Here is a 17,013-nt window from a genome sequence, read left to right as displayed (position 1 = left end):
ATAACTAAGATAGGTAATTTACAATACCCTGACACCTCCCTCCCTTAGTATAATACTCCAGGGCACAATTCTGTCTATCTTGTGGCTAAAACCCAGTAACCTAACATAACACAGATAACTATGTATTTAACCCTCTTGAACTCACTACCAAAACATATTTTCACCTCAAACTAAATAATATTAATTATTATGTTCAGGAATAACCAAACCTGGCCATTTAACACACTTAAATTGTTAAGTGGCACTGTTTCTGGCAACATATTATCAGGCTCATTCATAAGTCCAACCGCTCAGCCGGCTTACTTACTCTTCCTGATCTGGTGATAGTATGTTTTGTTGCTATTTTCTCTGCAAATAAATCATCCGGAAGCAACTGAAGATGCCTTCGATTTCTCCGTTTCTCTCCCCCCTCGTCATTAAAAACTTCATATGACCGAGGAGTTGTGCTTTCTCTCAGCACCGTCGCAGGCCCATTCCATTTAGATTCGTTGTCCAGCTTTAACAAGACTGAATCACCTGGTCTAAGGAGAGGTAGGTCCTTTACACCATGTCGTCTGTTAAAGTAGAATGTTTGCTTTTCTTTCGCTTGTTTGTCTTTCTCTTTCACACTTGACTTGTTTGGCCACTTTGGTCTCAGATTTTTCGGTAAAGTGGGTAGAGTAGTACGGATTTTTCTTCCCATAAGCAATTCCGCTGGACTAACTCCTGTAGAGGTGGTGGGTGTGGCTCTGAAACACATGAGTGCCATCAACGGGTCGTCCTGTTTCAGAATGCGCTTCACTGTCTGAACTGCTCGTTCGGCATGTCCGTTACCTTGTGGATTATGCGGACTTGATGTAATGTGTTGAATATCGTACATATCACAAAAGCCCCTCCAAGCTTCACTAGAGAACTGCGGTCCGTTGTCGCTAACAATTTGTTCAGGTATGCCGAATCTCTCAAACAACACTTTGAGTCTCTGAATAACATGTTCAGATGTTGTGACGTGTAGCATAAGAATTTCCAAGTAGCTCGAATAATAGTCAGATACTACCAGATATTGTTGCGCTCTGTGCATACACAAGTCTATGGCTATTCGTTGCCATGGCCTTTCCGGCAGTGGTGTTGACTGTAAAGGTTCTTTGTGCTGTGCACGTTTATTCTCAATGCAAAACTTACACATCTCGATCTTACGCCTAAGATCCTCAGAAATTCCGGGCCACCACACAGTCTCTTGAGCGCGTACCCTGCATTTCGACAAACCTTGGTGTCCGTCATGAATTCTGCTAAGCATCTCGTGTCTCATCACTTTTGGAATTACTATGCGGTTCCCCAGCACAATCAGTCCCTCACTCACTGACAAAGAGTCTTTGCATTTGTAAAAGCTCTGTACACTATCAGGAACGCTTTTAGCATATTCTGGCCACCCTTCTGTTACGAACTTCTCTACGCTTTGTAGCTGCTCATCCTTTTGTGACTCAGTTTTCATTTCTGTTAGCTTACGCTGTGACACAGGCAGGCAACTGATGATCGCATTCACGTGACAACTCACATCTGCTGTCATGAAGTCTTCGATGGTGTGCAATGGGCTACGCGACAGTGCATCTGCAACAACCAAGGTTTTGCCAGGTGCGTACTCCGCTTTTGCATTAAACCGCATGAGTCTCATCAAAAGTCTCTGACATCTTACTGGCACTGTGTCCAAATCTTTACTATTAATCAGTGGTACTAATGGCTTGTGATCAGTGATCAATTTGAATGTGTCCAAGCCCACTAAGTATTTCTGGAACCTTTCACGCACCCACACGCCTGCAAGACATTCCTTCTCAATCTGGGCGTATCTTGTTTCAGAATCCGTCAGTCTTCTAGAACAGTACGCGACCGGTTTCCAGCTGTCCTCAGGTTTTTGCATTAAAACGCCGCCGATACCGTAACTGCTAGCATCTGCTGATACTACTGTTTCGTTTTCCAGATCATAGTGTGCCAGGACTGGAGCTTTTGTGAGCGCAGACTGATCTCATGAAATGGCGTATGTATGACACGCCAATTCGTATTTCCATTTTTGGCGTGCTATCAACACGCATAATCGCTTTTCAGCGTGTTTATCAACGCCTTTGACTTAACATTATATTACTGTATTATGTATATATAGATATATGACCTACCCCAACCCCGTCCCTAAACCTACCCGTCACTGGGGTTAATACCATTTATGAGTGTTCTCCTACCATCCTAGGAAAAAAAAGATCGCTCCACAGATGTAGATATAGATTTTGCTTCGTTTCGCTCGGACATTTAACGGCGTACACATACACGCGGAATCACTCGGACATTTAATGGCGTAGACATACACGCAAAAGATTTCGGCGTGGACATACACGCGGATAGCTCAAAATGCGTATAGATAACACGCCACTTGACTTGAAAGTGGCGTGTATGTTTACGCAAAGTCATGATGTCATGTTGGTGAGCGAGCTTTTCAGAATGTTGAATGCGCTTTTCTTCGGTTGGTCCCATGTCCATGCACGTCTGTTCCTAAGCAACTCATACAAAGGACCTCCCTTCGTTGCCAAGTCCGGAATGTATTTACCCATGTAGTTTATGAGGCCTAGAGCCCTTCTCAACTCATTTACATTGTTCAGGTTCTTGCAAGTCACTTATTGCACGTACCTTTTCTGGGTCTGCTCTGACTCCTTGTGCATCCACAACGTGACCCAGGAAACTCAACTCTGCTTTCCTGAAAACGCACTTTTCTTTATTCAATTTGAGCCCCACAGTTTCCATCCTTTTCAGCACGTTTTCCAGGTATTTGTCATGCTCGGCCCGATCCTTCCCGTACACGATCACATCATCCATGTACACCGCGACTCCTTCCATGTCCCTGAGAAGTCAATTTATTTTTCTTTGGAAGATTTCCGGGGCTATGCTGATTCCGAAAGGAAGCCTCTTAAAGCAATAGCGTCCCACCGGAGTGATGAATGTCGTCAGCAAGCTGCTCTCATCACATAGCGGAATCTGCCAGAATCCTGACGCTGCATCTAATGATGTAAAGACGCTTGCTCCAGCTAATTTAGCTAGAATTTTGTCTGTTGTGGGAAGCATGTATCTCTCTCTTTTTATGTTGTCGTTTAGTTTATTTAACCCAACACAAATTCTGATGGTGCCATTGGGCTTCATGACCGGAACCATGGGTGCACACCAATCTGTAGGCTGTGTGACTTTTTCCACAACACCTTGTTCCTCCGTTCTCTGCAGTTCTGCTGTTACTTTAGAAAGCAGTGGTAATGGTACTCTCCGTGCATGTACTGCGTATGGCTCCGCGCCTTCTTTCATGTGTATTTTTACCGGCTCAGTTTTCATTATACCACTTCCTTCAAAAACTGTGGTTATCTGCTCTATTCTTTTGACTAGCCCCATTTCAGCTGCTGTCTGTCGGCTTAGAAGATTACTGACAGTTCTTCCATCAACCACATACACTGTAACGGCATATTTTCTACCTTTATGCTCCACTGCTGCAGTGAACTGTCCGATGCAATTCAATGATCCGCCTGGGCTGTCTAGTGCTATGTTCGAATGAAGGAGCTGAGCCTTTGGGTGAAGCTTTTCATATGCCAGTGTTCATTATGGTAACATCCGCTCCCGTATCAATCTTAAAACTAACTGGGGTATCACCTATCTTAAGTAACACACTCCATTTATCCCACTTCTGACACCATGTCTTGTATGCATTTGCAAGGAGGCATTAATCGTATTTTGTCTGTTTATTGAAGAGCCACATGGAACAACTGCACTCAGCTTGTTTACATTAGAATCAACTGTTTTACTCTGCTATTACTCTGACCTGTATTACTCCTGTGAGTCCCCCTAGTGGGCTGGATATAACACCATAACTAAGATAGGTAATGTACAATACCCTGACAGAAACAGTTCAGGCACAATCATTAAGAATATGCCATGGGGCTTTTAGATCCTCTCCGATATCAGCGTTACAGGTGGAGGTAGGAGAAATGTCCATAAGTATAAGGAAAATTAAATTAACAATGAATTATTGGATTAATATGAAAGGGCACACATCCAGTTCAGGAAATAATAAAAGAGTGCTGGGAGAAACAGAGAGAAATGCCAACCCATTCTCACTCCCAAGGCGTCAACAACTGAAGCATGGTCAAGCGCCCAAGGCGTCATACGGCAGACGCCGAAGGCGCCCCTTGGCGTCACTCTGTGGCGCATTAGGAACTCCATTGCTTTCAATGGGAAACCTGTGGCGGCAATAACCGACGCGAATTGTATCAGTAGGAAATAGCGTTGAAGAAGTCTCATTCCGAACACATCGCGATGTTTGGCATCAGGTCACGTGCGCCAGATGTTGGTAAGTAGTCGTAAATACGCTGTCCAAATAATGTTTGCTATAATGTCTTTTGTGTTTGTCGATATTAATCAGATTAGCTCTCTCATGTTCAGTCACTGCATTATATCTGTCATCTCCACGGAGGCTTTGCGTTTCATTGGTTTCTAATTCGAAACACATTACTAAACTAACGTGATTAAACACTGTCTGTCACGTGACGTGCTTAACTTAGGCCTAGACCTTCAATCAGTTAATCATATATGAAATATATATTCATATCAGGTTCACAGTAGTAATTAGTTCCAAAGTGGTATTTTCAGTAGAAGCGCAGTAAGCACAACACTTACCATGCTTTTACCACAGTATTTGCAGTTTTAATGTGTCATATGTTGTAAATGCACAGTAACCACAACACTTACCATGCTTTTTCCACAGTATTTGCAGTTTTAATGTGTAATTTGTTGTAAACGCAGTAACCACAACACTTACCATGCTTTTACCACAGTATTTGCAGTTTTAATGTGTCATTTGTTGTAAATGCACAGTAACCACAAAACTTACCATGCTTTTACCTCAGTATTGGTAGTTTTAAAGTAATATTTGTTGTAAATGCATAGTAACCACAACACTTACCATGCTTTTACCACAGTATTTGCAGTTTTAATGTGTAATTTGTTGTAAAGGCACAGTAACCACAAAACTTACCATGCTTTTACCTCATTGGTAGTAGTAATATTTTTTGTAAATGCATAGTAACCACAACACTTACCATGCTTTTAATGCCTAATAATTTAAAATCCAAAAATCTGTAATTTTTCCTTTAAATAATCCTATATATTATACATAATTATATTTAATTTTCTATTTTTTCAGCTGAAAATACCAAAAGGGCCTTTCGGACTCAGTCAGCTCATTATTGTTTGAGGAGAAGTAAACGGGAGACAAAAAGCTACAAAGGCAAATATTCACAATGTGTTGGTTTTAACCTGTAATCAAACATTTTATCAATCATTTGTTGTTTCTTAAAACTTTTCTTACAAACCCCATAGCCCAATCAGTACAAACATAGTCTCTAAGTCTTAATAATTCACAAGATTTAACAAGTTCTCAAATTCATACGATGCTCATACATATTTGTATACTCATACATAATCCTGCAGCTTTTACTCCTAGTGCTGTCATTGGCTACTGCCTCAATTCCTGTATATATTTATCGCGATATTTGCAAATCAGTTGCGGATGCCCCACACACTGTCAGAAAGTTTATATTAATTGCATTGTATTATTTAAAATTATTACAAATTGGACCCTGTCTGTTCATGTTCCAATGATACATGATGTCTCTCCACACCTCATGACCTACCTCTGTCTGTTTGCAAGAGAAAAAAAGGTAATCTGACTTTTCACACGACATCAGATACTCGATTATTTTGTCATGATCAGATCAGTTACACTGCTGATAACTGTACCATTTGCATGTAAATCGTGTTATTTTTGCTTGCTATTAATGACATACTTTTAATCATGCCCACATATCAGTAAACTTATTACATAAATGCATTTAACATTTAATTATACAACCTCTTTACAGAAAAATATCCCACAGTTATGGATAAACTCACAACATCATCATCAAGTGTGCTGGGCACATTGGGCAACAAGTGTCCTCCAACGTATTCGATCCGTGGACTAGTTCTCCACATCTTCCCATGGGACACTGACATTGTTCAGGTGTTCGTGAAACATCTGTCTCCATGTCTTCCTTGGTCTTCGCTGTGTCCTGATCCTCCTGGTGGTGTCCACTTCATTACTCTCTTTGTGCGGTGTTGTTTGGGCATGCGTAGGATGTGTCCTTGATGTCTGCCTAATGCCTTTATCAAATAAGCGTCAGTGCTCATCAGGGGTTTTGGTAAAGGACATATTCATTGACATCCATTAATAATAATACATTTATTTATAGAGCGCTTTCAATCAAAGTGCTTTACAAAAAGAATATAGTTAAAATACAAACAGTACAATAACAATTTAATAACAAATGTATATTAGTTCTAGTCATGCAGCGACTTCATCATGCAATAGTCAAATGTATATTTCTGCAAGTGTATATAGCAGGTGTTTGTCCGAACAATTGAAGATATTGAGAGTGTTCAGGAAAACCTTTTGAAAATAATAAATATTTATGGAATTCTGTTTGGTGCTGAAAGAGTATTACAGAAATGAGACACTTGACAACTGGACATTATTCTGTGATTTTGTTACCTTTACATTTAGTTGGACTTAATGTCTTGCATTTAGCTTCATTAAACCTTTTATTACAGTGGTTACTATAGTAAATATCCACCATAATTGCATCTATGGTATCATTATATCACTGCCTGGTTAATGTAAATGTAATATACCCGTGAATGTATTTTATAGAAACATTTTCTTGCTGACATTTATAATCATTAACTATTTTAAGTTTCCTTTCATTTAGTTTCATTTAATAAAAGTGAACAATAATCACAAGGATATAAAACTAAAGTTGAGAATGTAAAATGTTGTGCTTAAGTTTCTGCCTATTTTTTCTTTAAAGGGAGGAAGAAACAAATATATTTTCACATAACTAAGTTGAATCTGATTTCTTGTTTCGTAAAAAATATTTCTTCATCATAGTGATTTTTTTTATGTTACTGTATGTGTAACTGTAATAGATTGCCTCTGTATCTGGCTATTTTTTGTATATAATTAACTGATATTTATACAGTTGTGCAGTAGTTTTGGCACTACATTTGTCTTTAAACAGTTTGACATTAAATATTGGAATTCAGCATTTACAATCTAAATTGTGTGCATTCATTATGCTTTTGTTACATTTATTGGAATTCCAAGACTTCAGATGGTGGATAATGGCATAAAGAAGTGATTACGTTTATACCTTTGATATACTATATACACTGTAAATGTTAGAAACACTTTAGTACATGTAATTATCTTTAATTAAAATACTGCAAACTACTCCTGCTGTAGGCCATTGGTTTGAAAAAAAAAAAAGTTTCTCTTTCAAATGTATTTATGGATGAGTCAAATAATCAAAAACTAATTTGTGTCATTGATCGTGTGAACTCGTTTTTGGATGGTAAGCACACATGAGAGTCTTTTGTTTTTAAATGTGAGTTTTATTAATTAGAAGGAATACATATTTAACAGGCCAAATATTAAATCTATCCCTGCACCCGGAACCAGAAGAGATCTGTCATCATTTACCATAAATGGGCAAGTAATTGTGACGCATCTGTTCAGCTGGGTTGTCATTGGCTGTGACTTTATCGCAGAACTTGCTGTGATTGGACTATCTTTAACCCACATAAAAAGGCTTCATGTTACAAAGTATGTTTTGGTGTTATTATCACGTTACTTATACAATAAGTTAACTATAAAATGTCTCTATGTTGTGAGAAATTACTCCTTTATCGAGATCCCAACCCTAACCCTTAGCATTTCTGCACATCCCAATGAACTACAGCACCACGTTTCCTGTTCCATTGATAGAATGACAGAGATATGTGGGTAATGTATTTTAAAACGTTTAGCAATGAAACAATACATTTTAAATAAATAATATATTTAATGGACAACTGGATATCTAAAGGTTAATTGTGCAAACCTTTATGGCATAAACTGCCTTTATGACAGACTGAAATGTGATATTTTACTGTGAGCACTTTTAAAAAACCTTCATGCCAGCTTTCCATATATATCTGAAAACTGTGCCCAACATTATTTAGTAAACATAGCATAAGCATTTGTCCTGCCGATTTTCTCTTTGATACAATAACCAGACTTTAGGTTACACCCATTTGAAATGTGTATTTGTTTGCTCTTCCGGGGGCCGTTGCTGGGCCCCTGAGGGTGGAAGGGCAGTGCAATCTACACACATCTATTCTCCTCATCATGGACTACACACTTTGTTTAGTCACATTTAAATACCAGACTATTTTATCTTTTCCCCCCTTTTCTATTCTAACATCATGCTTGTATTAGGTTTTGATGGGTATTTTTTATGAACGCAAACAAATATAATGGATGAACCTGCAACAGCTTGTCATTATCCAATTTCCAGTGTTGGCAGTAAACAAAAATCAATTTATATATTTACACTTTACTATTACATAAGGATAATGCACTATTTAGTAAAACAACAAAGAAACAGGGCCAACATTTCTATTTCACCCCCTCTGATTGCTTCTTATATGCCTGACATCAGTAATATCTATGCTATCTATGTGGTCATACTAAATGCAGTAGTTTTACTAGAATGATCAACATGGATCATCTTCAATTATGATTGAAGTCTTTGTAGTAATATAACCCACTGCAGCCTCTTGTTATTCACATACCTTCCCTTTATTTCACTGAAAACTGGCATACTTCTCACCACATGCAAGTATGTGCAACTTTTAGTGCATTGTTGTCCCAAATATCATTAACTAGATCAAAAATGTTTATGTCCTGTTTATTTTTAAATTATGAACTAAACTCATAAGAAATTAAAATTTCTCAAATAAAATACTACATTTACTGCACCAAACACCACTTTCAATACAGAATATTCACCATATTTTATTACACAATACTTTATTGGAGGACACAGCATAAAGTTGATAAAGTAGCATAAAGACAAATGAGATTCAAGATAAATAAAAATGGGTCTTCAAAAATACATTAACATCACATTAATCCATTCACAGCTGCTGAAGCCACACAAATGAGTGCCAGAGAATCATATTCAGTCACCTATGATACAGAAAACAGATTTGATATTGTGTTGGAAAATAATGATCCATTATCACAGCTGTTAGAATGGAAATGAAATGGCCGAGGTAAGTGACTTTCTTCTGCACCCACTGAAGTTTCTCTTTAGATGCCTTGAAACCAGCCTCTGATAAAACGTTGCAGACAATTGTAGTGGCAGCAGCACACAGGTCCGCAGAAGCACCATGACGAGAATGTCATCAGCGTATTGGAGCAGACAGGTGTCAGGAGGGAGTCTGACATCCTTCAGCGTTGCGTGCACTACAGCGGAGAAAACAGCCGGAGAATCTCTGAACCCTTGTCCACATGTATTGGCAATTCTGAAAACAAAAAGCAAAGTGGCTGAGTTTGTTGGTCAACAGGAATGCTGAAGAAGGCGGAGCATAAATCAATGACAGAAAAGAATGTTCTAAAGGGATAGAATTAATAATGATTTGATAAACCACTTGCTCCTATTGTGCCGGATGTACAAACTATTAATTTTTCTCAAATCTTGCGTTAAGCACCAAGAACCATTTTGCTTTCTTGATTGGATTAATTGGTGTGTTGTAAGGTGAATGAGTGGGAACCACAATGCCTTGAGCCAGAAACTGATCAATGAGAAGTCGAATTCCCTCCTCTTTTTCCTTTGAAAGCGGATATTGTTTTAGAAACACAAGCCTATTCGATGTCAAATTGGCCACATAAGGTGGAATGTCAAGTAGTCCTACGTCATCCTTATGCGCCGCCCACAGTTTCGGGTTTACCCCAGCAACTTCCTGTCCGAGCTCAGTTGCAGACCGATCCTCGAAAGGAACACTTCCTGTGTCGGTCGTAAGAGAAAAGGCTGCTGGAAACATGAGTTGCAGAGAGTCAGAGTCAAATTCCAATTTAACACCCAACTTATGCATTAGATCTCTTCCATACAAACAGAAAGGAGAATCAGGAATTATTGCAAACTCATACATCTTGAACAATGATGGTACATCACTAGAGGTAACCGGTAAAGTTGGTGTCAAATTACAAACCACAGGAACATTGTCTATTCCTATAGAATTTAATTTCTTTCCCTTGATGGGGCCCTCATAGACATTAGAAGACAACGATGAGATAGAAGCCCCGCTGTCAATTAAAAAAAACATATGGTTTGCGGTTAACATTCAATTCAATAAAAGGCAAAACATTTGACTTGTTTGCATAACTCATTGAAATCTGTGAAAAGTTATCAGAAAAATGCAGCACCTTTTCCTGGCACAGTCATTGTTTTTGCCATGCGTTTGGATAAACAGGTCTCTGTCTTTCAGAGGGAGGAATGAAGGGAGGGGGTTTTGGCAGCGGGCCATCAGAGCGCCTGAACATCTGTTTATCATTATTTTGCTAAAATCTCTCAGCTCTTTTCTTGCAAAAGCGCTGCGTGTCCGCGACACCCACAGAAAAAACACTTTATGTCCCTTTTGTCATTGAGCGGCGGGCGATTTTGGACAGCGGAACTAACTTGAAACATTGCGGGAACTTTTCCTCTGGAGTTGTCAAATGCCCCAGCAGCCGAAAGTTCACGCAAACGTCTTCCCAATTCATCAACAGAAATGTTACTAATATTAGTTGTAGTGATTCGAATCATTCTTGCAGTCTAATTGTGCCTGTCATTCAAAAACGTGTTCACAAACAACAAACAATTATCCTCATCAATAGGAATCGCAGATTCGTGAATCCAAGCATTTCGAAATCGATTAAAAATGCAAGTGGACTTTCTCCCACCTTCTGCTTTGTGTTCGCTGCGTACGAAATGTCCTGTTTAGCTGAAGACAGCTTCACTAAAAATGCAGTCAGTTGTTTGAAAATTTTTTCTCAATTTACCAGGACTGGACCAAATCCAGTCGGGATTATAATCTCCATAATCAGCAATTTTAAATGCGCTCGTTGCGTCGGACAAATCAACAGGTTCCGAATCTTTGAACACAATACTCCGAACGGGTGGGGCGTCGTTCACTGGGTCTAACAGATCAACCTCATCAATTAATTATTCCTCTGTAATTTCAGCAGGCAATGTTTTGGTCAAAATAAAGCGATAGTCTCGACCAGTAAGTTGGCTGTATGCCGTTAACCGTTTAAGCATCGACACGTACTGGTGTGCCATGCGAGACGGATCCGGTAATTCTTTACAAATTGCCGTAACTTCAGACAGTTGTAATGGATGAACTTTAAATCCTTCTGAAGTTTCAACAAAAGGACACAAAGTCGCGGTCGTCAGATCGGGGTATAATCTGTTTTTCCTTGGTTCAGAAAGAGTCGGAATACACTCATATTTTGCAGGGAGGCTATTTTTTGCTGCAACAGGCTGCGGAAAAACTTTCTGTTCCACAGACTGTGCGAGCCTTTTTTCCTCCTCTCTAGGCTGCGAGAGCCGCTCCTCCCCCAGCAGAGAGTTCCTGTCTCTGTCAGCCGGAGAAGAAAGGACAGCAGAAACTGCAGTCTCTCTCCCAGCCACTTCATATTTTGAAATCAAATTATCGCCAATATTCACAACTCTTTCCGGACCCTTATTCCAATAACTTTGCATGTCCTTCCAGATTTTATAAGATTGTTTCATGTAAGAATAATCCCAATCGGGGTCGCCCCAATTTCCAAAAATCATATCTTTTGCTGCGCATAAATCCACGTCTTTGAATGAGCCGTCACGGGGAAACGGATCTAATTGTGTTTTGCCAGTTGACCAGCCAGCTAAATTTGACAAATATGGCTCCGTATAAAATGCTTGATTATTTGTAATCATAAAATCTTTCGGAGATTCATCTTTTAACGGTGGACTAATTTTATTCCCCATTATCAACACACAAAAATTTCTCCGTAATGCAACGTAAACAAATTAAAGTATGGCCAAAAAGAAAAGAGAGAAAAACATGCAGTTTAAAATTAATTGTGTTTGTAAATTGGCCAATAAAGAGAAAAAGAAATATATATATAATAAAAAAAAGCAAAAAAGAAGAAACAGGAGAAAAAAAAGAAAAAAAAGAGAAAAAAAATATTGTATTATCTATCCATAACCAAGACCAAAGGTAAATCGAAATAGACTTTGCAAGAGAAAAACCGAATGTCTCTGTCAAATCTATTTCCAAACGGAGGAAAGTGATACATTTTCCTCGTTCTGCTCGCGTTCGATCACAAACACGAGGATAACGTCCCGTATTTATTTATACGACGGACAAACGTCCCGCATTTATTCATGCGACGGACAAACGTCCCGCACTTACGAAACTGCAGTCAAGCCAGCCTCCACGTCGAAATGAGCAGTCAAACTAGCCGCCCCTATATTTCTCTATGCGCTTATACACTAAGTATTACGGTAAGACCGTCAACCATTCTGAAACCATTCAGTCAACCATTCTTCCAGCGAAGGCTATTTCAGTTAGTCCGTCCGTCCGTCCGTCCGTCCGTCCGTCCGTCTGTCTGTCTATCTATCTATCTATCTATCTATCTATCTATCTATCTATCTATCTATCTATCTATCTATCTATCTGATGTTGTTTTACAAAATAAGAGCCCCCAAAACTCATATATTAGGCCTACCTATTGTCTCCATACATTCAGAAAATCATAATAATAAAAGTCCTAATTTCCACAGACCAATTCCACCTCAGATGGAGAGGACACCTTCTCACCGTGCCCCCTGCAAAGTTTCAGGACATTCTGATGTTGTTTTACAAAATAAGAGCCCCCAAAACTCATATATTAGGCCTACCTATTGTCTCCATACATTCAGAAAATCATAAAAATAAAAGTCCTAATTTCCACAGACCAATTCCGCCTCAGATGGAGAGGACACCTTCTCAAGGTGTCCCCTGCAAAGTTTCAGGACATTCTGATGTTGTTTTACAAAATAAGAGTCCCCAAAACTCATATATCACCTGTTGTCTGCATACATTCAGAAAATCATAAAAATAAAAGTCCTAATTTCCACAGACCAATTCCACCTCAGATGGAGAGGACACCTTCTCACCGTGCCCCCTGCAAAGTTTCAGGACATTCTGATGTTGTTTTACAAAATAAGAGCCCCCAAAACTCATATATCACCTGTTGTCTGCATACATTCAGAAAATCATAAAAATAAAAGTCCTAATTTCCACTGACCAATTCCACCTCAGATGGAGAGGACACCTTCTCAACGTGTCCCCTGCAAAGTTTCAGGACATTCTGATGTTGTTTTACAAAATAAGAGCCCCCAAAACTCATATATCACCTGTTTTCTGCATACATTCAGAAAATCATAAAAATAAAAGTCCTAATTTCCACAGACCAATTCCACCTCAGATGGAGAGGACACCTTCTCAACGTGTCCCCTGCAAAGTTTCAGGACATTCTGATGTTGTTTTACAAAATAAGAGCCCCCAAAACTCATATATTAGGCCTACCTATTGTCTCCATACATTCAGAAAATCATAATAATAAAAGTCCTAATTTCCACAGACCAATTCCACCTCAGATGGAGAGGACACCTTCTAACCGTGCCCCCTGCAAAGTTTCAGGACATTCTGATGTTGTTTTACAAAATAAGAGCCCCCAAAACTCATATATTAGGCCTACCTATTGTCTCCATACATTCAGAAAATCATAAAAATAAAAGTCCTAATTTCCACAGACCAATTCCGCCTCAGATGGAGAGGACACCTTCTCACCGTGCCCCCTGCAAAGTTTCAGGACATTCTGATGTTGTTTTACAAAATAAGAGTCCCCAAAACTCATATATCACCTGTTGTCTGCATACATTCAGAAAATCATAAAAATAAAAGTCCTAATTTCCACAGACCAATTCCACCTCAGATGGAGAGGACACCTTCTTACCGTGCCCCCTGCAAAGTTTCAGGACATTCTGATGTTGTTTTACAAAATAAGAGCCCCCAAAACTCATATATCACCTGTTGTCTGCATACATTCAGAAAATCATAAAAATAAAAGTCCTAATTTCCACTGACCAATTCCACCTCAGATAGAGAGGACACCTTCTCAACGTGTCCCCTGCAAAGTTTCAGGACATTCTGATGTTGTTTTACAAAATAAGAGCCCCCAAAACTCATATATTAGGCCTACCTATTGTCTCCATACATTCAGAAAATCATAATAATAAAAGTCCTAATTTCCACAGACCAATTCCACCTCAGATGGAGAGGACACCTTCTCACCGTGCCCCCTGCAAAGTTTCAGGACATTCTGATGTTGTTTTACAAAATAAGAGTCCCCAAAACTCATATATCACCTGTTGTCTGCATACATTCAGAAAATCATAAAAATAAAAGTCCTAATTTCCACAGACCAATTCCACCTCAGATGGAGAGGACACCTTCTCACCGTGCCCCCTGCAAAGTTTCAGGACATTCTGATGTTGTTTTACAAAATAAGAGCCCCCAAAACTCACATATTAGGCCTACCTATTGTCTCCATACATTCAGAAAATCATAAAAATAAAAGTCCTAATTTCCACAGACCAATTCCACCTCAGATGGAGAGGACACCTTCTCAACGTGTCCCCTGCAAAGTTTCAGGACATTCTGATGTTGTTTTACAAAATAAGAGTCCCCAAAACTCATATATCACCTGCTGTCTGCATACATTCAGAAAATCATAAAAATAAAAGTCCTAATTTCCACAGACCAATTCCACCTCAGATGGAGAGGACACCTTCTCAAGGTGTCCCCTGCAAAGTTTCAGGACATTCTGATGTTGTTTTACAAAATAAGAGCCCCCAAAACTCATATATTAGGCCTACCTGTTGTCTCCATACATTCAGAAAAACATAAAAATAAAAGTCCTAATTTGCACAGACCAATTCCACCTCAGATGGAGAGGACACCTTCGCACCGTGCCCCCTGCAAAGTTTCAGGACATTCTGATTTTGTGTTACAAAATAAGAGCCCCCAAAACTCATATATATCGTCCTGTTTTTTGCATACATTCAGAAAATCATAAAAATAAAAGTCCTAATTTCCACAGACCAATTCCACCTGAGATGGAGAGGACACCTTCTCAACGTGTCCCCTGCAAAGTTTCAGGACATTCTGATGTTGTTTTACAAAATAAGAGCCCCCAAAACTCATATATTAGGCCTACCTATTGTCTCCATACATTCAGAAAATCATAAAAATAAAAGTCCTAATTTCCACAGACCAATTCCGCCTCAGATGGAGAGGACACCTTCTCACCGTGCCCCCTGCAAAGTTTCAGGACATTCTGATGTTGTTTTACAAAATAAGAGTCCCCAAAACTCATATATCACCTGTTGTCTGCATACATTCAGAAAATCATAAAAATAAAAGTCCTAATTTCCACAGACCAATTCCACCTCAGATGGAGAGGACACCTTCTCAACGTGTCCCCTGCAAAGGTTCAGGACATTCTGATGTTGTTTTACAAAATAAGAGTCCCCAAAACTCATATATCACCTGTTGTCTGCATACATTCAGAAAATCATAAAAATAAAAGGCCTAATTTCCACAGACCAATTCCACCTCAGATGGAGAGGACACCTTCTCAAGGTGTCCCCTGCAAAGTTTCAGGACATTCTGATGTTGTTTTACAAAATAAGAGCCCCCAAAACTCATATATTAGGCCTACCTGTTGTCTCCATACATTCAGAAAAACATAAAAATAAAAGTCCTAATTTGCACAGACCAATTCCACCTCAGATGGAGAGGACACCTTCGCACCGTGCCCCCTGCAAAGTTTCAGGACATTCTGATTTTGTGTTACAAAATAAGAGCCCCCAAAACTCATATATATCGTCCTGTTTTTTGCATACATTCAGAAAATCATAAAAATAAAAGTCCTAATTTCCACAGACCAATTCCACCTGAGATGGAGAGGACACCTTCTCAACGTGTCCCCTGCAAAGTTTCAGGACATTCTGATGTTGTTTTACAAAATAAGAGCCCCCAAAACTCATATATTAGGCCTACCTATTGTCTCCATACATTCAGAAAATCATAAAAATAAAAGTCCTAATTTCCACAGACCAATTCCACCTCAGATGGAGAGGACACCTTCTCACCGTGCCCCCTGCAAAGTTTCAGGACATTCTGATGTTGTTTTACAAAATAAATGGCCTTTAAATACTTCTTTTTCCTGTCATTGATGATAAAAAAAACATTAATTTGTCTGTTTTTCTGTTTCTGTTACAACAGTGCCTAAGCAAGTGCAGATGATGTAAATTACACCGTTGCAGTGTCTTCCATGATCTCAAGTTGAACAATTATATCCTCTCAGTTGTGAAAAAGGCCCAGAAGAGACTTTTGTTCATATTCCCTTTGTGCTTGTGTCTATCCATTAAAAATATTAGTTGACACAAATCTCTCAGTGGTGGACATTAATTTCTGCAATATAAATGTCACTGTTTGTCAGTCGAATATTACTTACTTTCCTTACTTTTCCCACTTATGTGGCAAAAATTTCTAAAATCCAAAAGAAGTTCTTATGGATGATTTTTTACTCGTCTAAATATGCTCCTTAAGCACCACTATTTCTTAGATACAAGATTTTACCAATTGAGAATGTCAATGTTTACTTATCATGCTTATTTATTCATACGTTTATTTACAAGAGAGAAGACTTTCCAACAACTTTCCAAAACTTTTTCACTTTAATTTCAAATACTCATATCCATCAAACAAGGCATAGTGCAATAAATCTTGTCTTACCGTTTTCTAGAACTTCAGGCTACAGTATAAAACTGACCTCAGCTTTAGAGGTCCTCAATTATGGAGTAAATTAATTTGTCTGTCTTTAAAAAAAAACAGTTGAAAGACCTTTTGATTTTATTATGACTGCATCTGGTTATAGTTTACTTCACATGTTGCTCTTCCCTTTTGATTTTCTTTTATCATAACTCTTCAACATCAACTTTCAGTTAAAAGGATAATCAGGTT

The 17,013-nt window shown here is 38.8% G+C and overlaps 1 pseudogene; it reads right to left on the bottom strand.

The window, feature by feature from the left end:
- LOC143711402 (two pore calcium channel protein 1-like) overlaps positions 1-17,013 on the bottom strand; it is a 47,054-nt pseudogene that overhangs the window by 1,598 nt on the left and 28,443 nt on the right.

The sequence above is a fragment of the Siphateles boraxobius genome, unplaced genomic scaffold (assembly GCF_051911475.1).
Source record: "Siphateles boraxobius isolate OS27281-9 unplaced genomic scaffold, OSU_SipBor_1 5, whole genome shotgun sequence".
NCBI classification, from domain to species: Eukaryota; Metazoa; Chordata; class Actinopteri; order Cypriniformes; family Leuciscidae; genus Siphateles; species Siphateles boraxobius.
This window is presented reverse-complemented; position numbering and strand designations above follow the sequence as displayed.